Source organism: Triturus cristatus, chromosome 4_1 (genome assembly GCF_964204655.1).
Source record: "Triturus cristatus chromosome 4_1, aTriCri1.1, whole genome shotgun sequence".
NCBI classification, from domain to species: Eukaryota; Metazoa; Chordata; class Amphibia; order Caudata; family Salamandridae; genus Triturus; species Triturus cristatus.
In genome coordinates, this window is record NC_140585.1 from 1,260,444,869 (window position 1) to 1,260,457,360 (window position 12,492).

The following is a 12,492-nucleotide window of genomic DNA, read 5'->3' on the forward strand; positions in this document are numbered from 1 at the left end:
TCAGATGCATGTCGGGAGATGTAGTCAGTTCGTGCCTTTTCAAATCCCTTCAATGGGTTCTGGCTTTGACAGCGTTTTCCAGGACAATTCACAGCCCTCCATTAGGCTCTGGATGGGACTTTGCCTGCTTTCAGTGAGTGATACTGCAGCGCCAACACGACGGGCAGGTTCCCTTCGGTTGGACCCTTCATCCGCTCTTGGGTTGCGCGATCCCTCTGCGGCTCGGACTCGCCGCATACAATATTCCCAAAAAGAGCCCGAAAGCTTGAGGCCGCAACACAGCTGCAGTGAGGTCAACAAACCTTTATTTAAACAACAAAGCAGGTAACTTCGCATCCCTTAACTTCGTCCTTAGTCTAATGCATTTCGGAGAGTCTTTCTCCTTCCTCAGAGACTGCATGCCAAACGCCAATTAATCGCATCACTGCAACTCCCCTTCATGCTTTTAACTGATTGGCCTTCAGTGTGCCTCAATGTTCGTAATTGCTCAGATGCATGTCGGGAGATGTAGTCAGTTCGTGCCTTTTCAAATCCCTTCAATGGGTTCTGGCTTTGACAGCGTTTTCCAGGACAATTCACAGCCCTCCATTAGGCTCTGGATGGGACTTTGCCTGCTTTCAGTGAGTGTTACTGCAGCACCAACACGATGGGCAGGTTCCCTTCGGTTGGACCCTTCATCCGCTCTTGGGTTGCGCGATCCCTCTGCGGCTCGGACTCGCCGCATACAATATTCCCAAAAAGTGCCCGACAGCTTGAGGCCGCAACACAGCTGCAGTGAGGTCAACAAACCTTTATTTAAACAACAAAGCAGGTAACTTCGCATCCCTTAACTTCGTCCTTAGTCTAATGCATTTCGGAGAGTCTTTCTCCTTCCTCAGAGACTGCATGCCAAACGCCAATTAATCGCATCACTGCAACTCCCCTTCATGCTTTTAACTGATTGGCCTTCAGTGTGCCTCAATGTTCGTAATTGCTCAGATGCATGTCGGGAGATGTAGTCAGTTCGTGCCTTTTCAAATCCCTTCAATGGGTTCTGGCTTTGACAGCGTTTTCCAGGACAATTCACAGCCCTCCATTAGGCTCTGGATGGGACTTTGCCTGCTTTCAGTGAGTGTTGTTGTGCAGTGATGCGATTAATTGGCGTTTGGCATGCAGTCTCTGAGGAAGGTAAAAGACTCTCCGAAATGCATTAGACTAAGGAGGAAGTTAAGGGATGCGAAGTTACCTGCTTTGTTGTTTAAATAAAGGTTTGTTGACCTCACTGCAGCTGTGTTGCGGCCTCAAGCTTTCGGGCACTTTTTGGGAATATATATATATATATATATATAACAACACTCCCGTCTCGTGAACTGAAGATCTCTCCTCAAGAAACAGAAGCAAACCCAAGGTGCGGTGAAAAGAATTCCAATTATTTATTTAAATATAATAGACACCACCGCTGCCATTACGCGTTTCAGCCCGTTACAGGCCTTGGTCACATGATGCGCAACACAACGGATCCACCTTTTAAATATGCTTAGAGTGAGTCACATGCACAAATGGGGATCAATCATGGAAATAGAAGTTTACGTAACGCATACATTGTTAGTTTGTCTTCACCAAACAATGCCCATCACATTTAGCAATAGCTTGTTAAATACATCGTATTTACAATTAAAATACTGCATTTCATCACAGAGCCGCTAATTGCTAGTTACTTCATTAAAAAAAAAAATAATGATCTTATTATTTAAGCAATTTAAAAACACACAAATGGCATGTTTTCAACAATGTTTCAGCAAAAAAAGGAAAACGACAGAATTGACAAGTCCTAGTCACATTCTGTAGACAGGACTTCTTGCCTATTTTCATTTAGCTTAATACGGCCCATGTGGGCCCTTCCATAAAGCCCCCTATTGCAATAAAGTGACTGTGCAAATTGTGCAAATTCGTGCAAGTACACATATCTGTTACTCAGAGCCACATCCGTGACACCTATTTACAAATAAATATACATTGCCAAATTTATAAAAAATCTAATATATATTCTCTATAAAAGCATTAACCCATTGTGCAAAAAAGTGTATATAATAAATATCTTTCACATTAAAATTCAGTGCAATTTTACGAGACAGGGAAATAGCAGCATACATCTAAAATTCGTTGAAACTGTATATTACTATTCTCATAAACTGATGAATATCCAAATTACAAATGAGTATGAAAATCCTCACTTGAATTTAATCCTCTAGGATTCTTACTGTCCAACTCTAGAATATATTCCGTTTCCAATCTCCTTAATAGGACCTCCTGGTTCCCTCCCCTTCTTTGTGTGGGAATTGAGTCTACCACCCAGTAGCTGAAAGCCTCCAGCTTACTGGCATGGTGCTCCTTAAAATGACATGGCACCGGGTAGGTCAAATCTTTGTTGGTGATTGCTCGCATATGCTGGAGTACCCGCTTGTGAACCTGCAGCCTGGTACTACCAACATACCGCAGGCCACAGGGGCACTCCAGCACATACACCGCAAAATCTGTCTTACAGTTAAGATATTTGGAGATAGGAACAGGTTCAGGAAGAAATGGAGTCAGATATGTTTTTCGATTTACTCCATATCTGCATGCTTTGCACACATTGCAACGATAGAACCCTTTTCTTGCCGATAACCATGATTTAGATAGAGTCAATTCAGGGCTACTGCTTACGAGCACATTGCTCATAGAGCGTGCTTTTCTGAAAGCTATCTTTGGTTTCTTTGATAGAGAGTTACCCAACACTGGGTCAGCCCGGACTAGTGACCAATTGTTGTTAATGATTTTACGTACTTCTATGTGCTGTGTACTGAAGGTCAAAATAATCCGTGTGTCCTCAGTGTTAATGACTGTTTGATCATTTGGTGGGGCTACTTTGGGTGTCAGTGCCTTAGTTCTATATATATATATATATATATATATATATATATTCACTGAAAAAACCATAGGTTTCACAAATGTTATAGTTAGCTGGACATTTTACTGATAAAAAACCAATGAAATTCCCCCGTTATAGTTAGTGCAGGCAACTATAACTCACGCGACCGCAATCCTCTGCTGATGCTAATACTGTATTTAGACACTTATTTGCCCATGTCTTCTTCCATTAAATTTTAGCTATACATATATTACAAATATTTTTTTTTCATAAAGACACATATGTCATCAGCAGAGGATTGCGGTCGCGTGAGTTATAGTTGCCTGCACTAACTATAACGGGGGAATTTCATTGGTTTTTTATCAGTAAAATGTCCAGCTAACTATAACATGTGTGAAACCTATGGTTTTTTCAGTGAATTTGCAAGGTTTTTTAAATGCTAATTCCTAACTATAACGTGTGTGAAACCTATGGTTTTTTCAGTGAATTTGTACGTTTTTTTAAATGCTAAGTTACTTTACGCCATTCGTGTCGTGCGCGCCCACTTTACGCAGTTCGTACCGTGCACGCACGGTGGGCAAGCGGTGCGCTACGCGCACCGCGTGCCCACGTTACGCTGGATGGGCCATGTACGCACGATGCGCTTCGCGCACCGTGCGCACATGGAGGACATATTATGCGCTTCGTTGTGAAAGGTTATCTTTTACATTTTTTGTTTAGAGATATGCCTTGTACAAATGGTGCCCTTCGGACACCATTTGCACACGGGGTGGATAGAGTATGGATGTTTTTTTTAGAAAAAAAATTTTTTTACCGTACGCGTACGGTAAGCGTAATCAGCGATTTTTAAAAAAAAAATTACATTGACTCTTTGGCTTTGGGGGTTCTTTGGGGACACCATCATCAAGGCTAGGTGGTTAGGACCTGTAACAACAACCCCTTAACATGTTTTTTGCCTTTGTTTTTCCTCCCCCCCCTCAGAGTGCGCGTCACCGTACGCGTACGGTAAGCTTACCGTAAGCGCACGGTAAGCGCACCGTAAGCTGGCTCAGATATATATATTGATTTAAATGCTATTTTCTCAGGATCTAGTGAACAGATTTACACCAGACCTACAAAAGGCACTTCCTTGACCTGAGGACTACCTACCTCTCTGCCAAATTTCAAGTAACTCTGTTCGGCCGTTCGGGCTGTAGCTGTGTCTAAAGGTCCTATGGAAAAATGCATGGGAAAAACGCGTTTTGGGACCCCCCTTTTTTCTCAGCCCCCGCTTGACGAATCCCCCCGAGACTTTCAGGGTAGGAGCGGAGCGTAGCGCCCCACCTATTTTGAAAATTTCGCGAGGATTCGTCGACCGGCGCCAAAGTTATTCCAAATAGAATGTTGCGGATTTCCTATGGAAACAGGGTCCTAACTATAACTATCTACTGGCGACCGCCAGTAGATTATATATATATATATATATATATATATATATATATATATATATATTCACTGAAAAAACCACAGGTTCCAGGGGCCTTACAGTTAGTCGGACGTTTCACTCGTACAAAAACAGAAATTCGGCCATTATAGTTAGTTCAGCTAACTATAACTTGCGCCCCAGCAATGCACTGCTGATGACGTCACATATTACATCATTCATGACATGGCCAGTGACATCACTGATGACATCCCAAATGACATCATCCATGTAATGATCTGATGCACCTCCTCACACCCTAATATAACCTTTGATACACCCATTTTAAAATACTGACTACCATTTTTGAAACCATAGACACACCAATGCCAGTTACTACATACCCACTCACTGATTCCTAGGTCTAAACACACACATCCACTCATTCACCCATACAGTCACTCATACATAGTCACTCATCAATACAGCACTATCATATGTGCTCATACACCTATACAGACACTCACACACCGCCACTCATCCATAGAGTTACTTACACACCATGTCAGTCATGCAAAGAATCAATCACACTCCCATTTACTCACCTATACAGTTATAGACACACCACCTCACTTATTCATACAGATACTAACACATACTTACTCTCTTATACAATCACTGATACAAGCACACACTCATCCATACAGCCACTCTCCTAATCACTCACTCTCACATAGTCATTGATATACGACAACATTCACATATTCTGCCTTTCACATATGTAGTTACTCACACGTGTACCACTGAGACATCCATTCACTCACCAACACACCTATACACACAATCACCCACCCATACAGCCCTTCACAGATGCACTCTTGATTTCATACACCTAGTGAATCACCCACTCACACGTCTATGCATAGAGTCACACCCACACAGACACTCAGGCACCCATACAGATATGCAGACAACCAATCAATAACCCATACAGACACTCATGTAGCTACTCACCAACCCATGCAGTCGCTTACACACCAACTGACAGACTAATAGACATTCACACAGTTTAGTCACTAACCCATGCATTCAGTAAGACACATGTAATCACTCACTTATAGTCAGTCGCGCACCTACCAAATCATCTATTCAGACACTTATACATACACTCGTTGTTTCATTCTTTAATATACCTTGGTGTGTGTGTATATATATATATATATATATATATAAATAAAACATTTTAACTTTACAGAAACACAGTCACTGGATGATGTCATCAGTAATGTCATTTGAGATGTCATCAGTGATGTCACTGGCCATGTCATGAATAATGTAATATGTGACGTTATTAGCAGTGCATTGCGGGGGCGCGAATTATAGTTAGCTGAACTAACTATAACGGTCGAATTTCTCTGGTTTTGTACAAGTGAAATGTCCAACTAAGTATAATGTCCCTGAAACCTGTGTGTTTTTCAGTGAATTTCTAAGGTTTTTTAAATGCTAATTTCTAACTATAACGTCCCTGAAACCAATGTTTTTTTCAATGAATTTCAAAGGTTTTTGAAATGCTAATTTCTAACTATAATGTCCCTGAAACCTAAGTTTTTTTCAGTGAATTTCTAAGGTTTTTTCAATGCTAATTTCTAACTACGCCTACAGAGGTAGGACATTGTAGAAAAAGGAAGAAAGGCACAGAAAGAAGCAAGAGAAATGCAGAAAGAGGCAACAGTAGTCCAAAAAGACAAAGAAAGGTGCAGAAAGAAGCAAGAGATATGCAGAAAGAGGCAACAGAAGTCCAGAAAGGCGAAGATAAGAGGTGCAGAAAGAGGCCTTGTTGCAAAGTCCTGTGCCCCCAACTTTTTGATGACGGGTACTGGTGGCAACTGACTGACTAACCAGGCCTAGAGCCAGTGCTATGCTAAAAGACACTTATAACAGTGAAAACACCTACATACACTAGGGAACACTATGCGTTGGATTGGCATGACCTCCCCTGTAAAACCCTAGTACATAATAGGGCAGGGGGTTAAACCTACCTCTAAGTCAGAGGTGCAGAAAGATGCTTTTTTAAAGTAGTAGTCACGTTTGCAGAGTGGTAGAGAAAGGGTGCTGGGCCTCCGAAGACGTCTTAGCAAACCTACTGTGTGGGACTTACTGGAGGTAACAAGAGGGGTAGATGGCCCCCAAGAACATCCTTGGGGGGGCAACTACCCGTCCTATCACCTCCAGTAAGTACCATACAGCAGGATTGCTAAGTTCTCATAACAGGCCATGCCCCCTTTGCCCACAACTCTTCAAACGCGCTCCCTGGCGCGCTCTTGGATGGGGATTGAAGTCCCCTTCATTGGTGGGGTCCTTAGGGGCCAACTAGCCTACCTCTTACCTCCAGTAAGCCCCACACAGTGGATTGCTGAGAGGTGGACAGAAGCCACGCCCCCTTTTTACACCACTCTGTAATTGGGCCTCTTGGCGCACTGCTGCTCGGGGGATGAAGTCCACTAGTGTCCTGTGGTCCTCAGGACACAAGAGGACCTCATTGCCCCACCAGCAGTGCACCAAGAGGCGCGTTTGCAGAGTGGTGTAAAAAGGGGCGTGGCCTCAGACCACCTCCCTGCAATCCAGATGTGTGTTCCTTACTGGAGGTACCTGTTGGGCTAGGTGACCCTCAGGGACCCTCAGTATTCAAGGGGACTTAATTCCCCAACTTTGAACGCGCCTGGGGGAGCGTTTGCAGAGTCATGCAGGGAGGGGGTGAGGCCTCCGGCGAGTAGCCCGTTTCTTTTTACTTTTTCTTAAATTTGTTATTTTATGGGAGGGGGGTCGCATGGCCCCCCTTCCCTGGTCCACTTTTAGCCCCGGGGACCCCATCCCCTGAGACCTGGCAGCCTTTTAAAAAATATATATATATTTTGGTGAGGGGGCCGCATGGCCCTCCTTCTCAGGCCAATTATGGCCCCGGGGACCCAATCTCTTGGGACCAGCCTTTCCATTTTGAATTTTTTGGGGTATTTTTAATTTCAGGAGAGGTCTTCCCGGGCCACTTCTGGCCCTGGGGACCCCATGTGCTGGGGCCTGGCCTCACCGTTGGGACAGTGGGGGGAGCCTCAATGCCCCCACGGCCCCAGCCGGCTCCCCGACTCCTGCGGGAGCTGGCATTGCTTTTCCACAAGGCGGCCTGCTGACATGCAGCTCCCCTTGTGCAAAAGCAATGTGCTTTGGTTTTTGGAAGCTCTCGCGTCCAAAAACCAAAGCAGAGTTTGCTATGACAGGGCGGGAGTTGTGCTCCCGGCCTGTCATAGCAAACAGCAATGTCCCAGGGTGGACACCGTGGGACATTGCGGGAGCCGGCCCTGGGGGTCCCCAGGGCCATCAAGGGCTCTAGGAGGGAGGCCGCGCAGACCCCCTCCCAACATTAAGATAGCCCCGGGGAGGTGGTGGTCCCCCATATTACCATATTCAATGCCCCAGGGAGGTGGCTGTCCTTGGGGCTCGGGGGGGGGGGGTCTGCAAGGACCCCCCACCCAAATTTTATGAAAGCCCCGGGGAGGTGGCAGGCCCCGGGGCTTGGGGGGCCCCCCCGAGGCCCCCCGCCCTTATTTCATTATGCCCTGGGGAGGTGGTGGTCTCCGGTGCTGCGGGGACATAATTTGGCATGGCCCTGGGATCTGGCCCTCCCAGGGGCTTAAGTAAAGTGCAGGAGCCCGCACATCATTAATGAAGCCCCGGGGAGGTGGCGGTTCCTGGGGCTGCGACATAATTTGGCATGGCCTTGGGATCTGGCCCACCCAGGGGCTTAAGTACAACAAAGCGCGGTAGCCCGTGCTTCATTTTTAAAAAATAATTTCGGCCGGATTCGCGTAACCAGTGCGAATTCGGCCGAAATTATTAAAAGAAAATTCTTTTTTGGGACCCCCTGAGCAGGCCTAGGGGGTCATTGTGTTTGTACCCTGCCCCCTTTTCTTGTTTTGTAATTTTATAAACTATTTTCTTGTGACTCGGTTACCGAGTCACAAGATGGCTGCCAACACTTCCTGGTTTGGAGTGTTGGTAGCTAATCAGTGATGCTCATGCTCGGGAGGAGTCACAAATCTTCCTCAGTGCTCAGATATCGATATTTTTATTTTTTGAATTTCTCAGCAACTACTGAACGGATTTACACCATTTAAAAAAAAAAAAAAAAAAAGAGTGCTTTCTGAACCAAGAGGTACCTTTTTGCCAAATTTGGTGTAATTTCGTTCAGCAGTTCGGGCTGTATCCGTGTCTAAAGTTTCCTATGGAAATTAACATGGGGAAAACGGGTTTTGGGACCCCCATTTTTTCCTCGGCCCCCGCTTCACGAATCACCCCCAAACTTTCAAGACAGGAGTTGACTGAAGCGGGCCATTAGTTTTGAAAATTTCGCGAAGATTTATCAAACGGCGCCTAAGATATTGGCAAAAGAAAAAACGCTTTTTGAATAGAAACAAGGTCCTAACTAGAACTACCTACAGGCGACTGCCAGTTATATGACTACATATATATATATATATATATATATATATATATATATATATATATATTCACTTAAAAAAACCATAGGTTTCACACGTTATAGTTAGCTGGACATTTCACTCGTGAAAAACCATTGAAATTCCCCCGTTATAGTTAGTGCAGGCAACTATAACTCACGCGACCGCAATCCTCTGCTGATGACGTCAGATATTACATCACTGTATTTAGACACTTATTTACCCAAGTCTTCTTCCATTAATTTTTAGCTATACATATATTACAAATATTTTTTTTTCAGAAAGACACATATGTCATCAGTGATGTAATATCTGACGTCATCAGCAGAGGATTGCGGTCACGTGAGTTATAGTTGCCTGCACTAACTATAACGGGGGAATTTCAATGGTTTTTCACGAGTGAAATGTCCAGCTAACTATAACATGTGTGAAACCTATGGTTTTTTTAAGTGAATTTGCAAGTTTTTTTAAATGCTAATTCCTAACTATAACGTGTGTGAAACCTATGGTTTTTTCAGTGAATTTGTACGGTTTTTTAAATGCTAAGCTATGTATTTTTTTATTTTTTTTTAAGGTTTTTCACCGTGCGCGTACCGTACCGTTACGCAGTTCACGGAATTTTTCCGTTTCTACCGTATGCGCACGCTACGCGTACTCCGCGATTTTTCGCAAAAAAATTAAAGGAAATTTTGGCCCTTGGGGGTCCTTCTGGGACCCCCTGACAAAGGCTAGGGGGTCAGGAACTGTCCACCCTGCCCCCTTTTCACGTTCTCCACCTTTGTTTTTCACCCCCTCAGACTGCGAGAGACAAAATGGCGGCCGACACTTCCTGGTTTTGACCGATTCGAATGTTTACTAAGATCTAACAAACAATCAGAATCGCGCACGGCAGCGTGCGCGTACGGTAAGTTATACCGTACGCGCACGGTGCGCGCTTACAGATATATATATGCTTTTAAATGCTATTTTCTCAGGAAATACTGAACAGATTTACATCAGACCTGCAAAAGGCACATCCCTGACCTGAGGACTACCTCTCTGCCAAATTTCAAGTAATTCTGTTCAGCCGTTCGGGCTGTAGCTTGGACTAAAGGTCCTATGGAAAAATGCATGGGGAAAACGCGTTTTGGGACCCCCCTTTTTCTCAGCCCCCGCTTGACGAATCCCCCGAGACTTTCAGGGAAGGAGCGGAGCGCCCCACCTATTTTGAAAATTTCGTGAGGATTCGTCAATCGGCGCCAAAGTTATTCCAAATAGAATGTTGCGGATTTCCTATGGAAACACGATCCTAACTATAACTATCTACTGGCGACCGCCAGTAGATAATATATATATATATATATATGGTCCTCATCCACAGGTACCACCTGTGGCATGCTTCATCATTGGACCCTCACCCAGACACTGAACATGAATGAGTGAGCTCGACAAGTTTGTAAGAGGAGCTCTTTGAGTGGTAGCAGTGACTGAATGCAGGGTTGAGTAAGTGTGATAAAATAGCCTTTAAATCCTGTGTAACAAGTTTATTATTGTGGCATCTAGGGATAGGTTAAGATACATCAATGTGATGCTTTTAACAATTCCCAGGCATCCGATAGGTCGCCATGTTTCAGCCTTATATAGCACGTGAAGGACCTCGTTTTTACCCTGCTTTGTGCGATTGCTAATCTGTGCAATTAAATAGAAACAAACGTGCACGTTACCATACAGACCATATTTATAGGACCTTTTTCTTGTATGGTTGTAAAATACTTTTTTTTCAACAGACATCATAGGGGACACAGGGAGATGCTGCTAGTTCGAGCGTTAACGTTCTCTTGATGAATGTGTGACTACAGAGTCCGTCCTCCCCTGGGACCCCTATGATGTCTGTTGAAAAAACAAGTTGTTAACAACCATACAGAAAAATTAGCAATCACAAAAAGCAGGGTATAAACGTGGTCCCGTGACAAAAAGACATGGAATTTGCAGGGAACCTCAGGTTTCCTACATTTTTATGTTACAAGCGGGGTTAACCTGGGGTAGGGTTTTTTGGTGGATTCAAGCGGATTCCGGAAGTTTCCATCCAAGAAACAGAAGGAAGATGTGCGATTTCAGGCAGAGTCTTAAGTTTGCAGAGCAATATGGGGATGAAAACGTCGCGCAATCCACCCAAGGTACACCATCCCGGACCGTGGCCATCATGCGTGGCACGGAAACAGATCATATTACATCCTACAAGGTGTCAGGTGGTACCCTTGTAGGCAAGGACTTAAGCACAACACATTGGAGAAGTAAGCAACATATAACTGTTGTAATACAATACACCAAACAACGGAGGTCTAGACCACGGACACCAGCGTACATTAAGAAAAGTTTGCAAGGCACCTTACTCTCACGCACAACGATGTCGAATGTGATTTGAACGATCTGTACCAAAGGTCTTAAAACCGTCACACACCGATGCCTTGCTGACTTGGATCGTTTAAGCAAAAAAAAACTTACCATGGCACATCCTTTTTATAACGGTGTTTTGAAGCAAAACTCGTCTTGAAATTCATTAAAAAGCACGAGTCACACGAGGGTGAGCCTAAAATTACAGGCAGCAGCGAGACGAAAGCGCGTGCAGAAATGATCTGTGGGACGAGTACGCGCAGAGGAGAGCGCGCAAGGCGCGTAGGCGATTTTGCGAGAATCTCACGTGACACGGAACGTCGAGGTTGCAGGTGAAGGAGTAAGGTTGGGTGAAGGAGTAAGGTTGGGGAGGCTGAAGCTGGTGACTGAGCCCGTTCTCTCAAAGGTAAGTTTCCCAGGGTGGTAAACCGGATTTCCAGTGCTGGAAATGGGTAACAATAATCTGGGGTTACATGAATTGTGAGTCTTCAGTGACAGTACAGCAGAAAAGGGTCGACGTGGTGCGCAGCCCAGTCTGTCAGTTTATACCTACGTCTATTGTTTTTAAACTCTGCCACCCAGTGCTTTAAATGGGAAAAACATAAGTGCAGGTACTCATTAAAATGAGCTATAGGTGTGGCAAGTGGGCGGAGCTAGGGGTGGGGCTAAGGGGGAGACATGATGATATATAACGACTTCTATACCAGTTGCTGCACATATTAAAACACGAGAACTGTGTTTACGCAAACTAAACAGGTTAACTCATTACACAACATGAAAGCCAATTATTAAAGTTAACAAGAAATATAGATTTTTAACTTTACTCAAATTTGTGTTAAAATGCCCTTTCTAAGCCCCGATTTCAGAACTGAACAAATATCTGGTATTTTTAATCTGAAAAAGTGTCAATCCTAACTTCACCTGTTACCTCACTTTTTTACATTCCTCTCTCCCGCTTCCTTCTATGTTTATCTTGGTTTCCCCCAACCAGACCCATTGCCAGTTGTCACGGGAGCTCTTTGCTGGAGTGCTGCAGCGTTCCCTGCTATTCATTGCTCTTTGGGCAAGGCTACCTTCCCATCCATGGATCCCTCACTGTTATGTAAATGCAGCATTTAGTGTCGGAGGGGGACACAAAGGGAAGCAGGTCCTGCGCTGAAATAAACAATCATAAAAAGAAAACTGGCTTTGGGGAAGGTGTAGGATTGTGCTGCACTGCCACAGGCTTTAGTAAGGCCAGTGCAATACCCTAAATGGGACTGGATTTCTGCCCGCAGCCCTGACGCACTTGACGGAGAGGGGCTGGGGTGGGGTCA

The 12,492-nt window shown here is 44.5% G+C and overlaps 1 protein-coding gene across 5 annotated transcripts in view; it reads left to right on the forward strand.

Moving 5' to 3' along the window:
- The window catches only part of COPZ1 (coat protein complex I subunit zeta 1), a 906,679-nt gene that overhangs the window by 12,878 nt on the left and 881,309 nt on the right, over window positions 1–12,492 (forward strand). Inside the window, exon 1 of one of the 5 annotated variants that reach the window (XM_085654738.1) lies at window positions 11,438–11,582. The exons of 2 other annotated variants lie outside the window; for them this stretch is intronic. The gene's annotated coding sequence lies outside the window, so the exon portion shown is untranslated. Of the gene's footprint in view, window positions 1–11,437; window positions 11,583–12,492 lie in introns of those variants that run through there. 2 more of the 5 variants (XM_085654741.1, XM_085654742.1) reach the window with 2 other exon arrangements.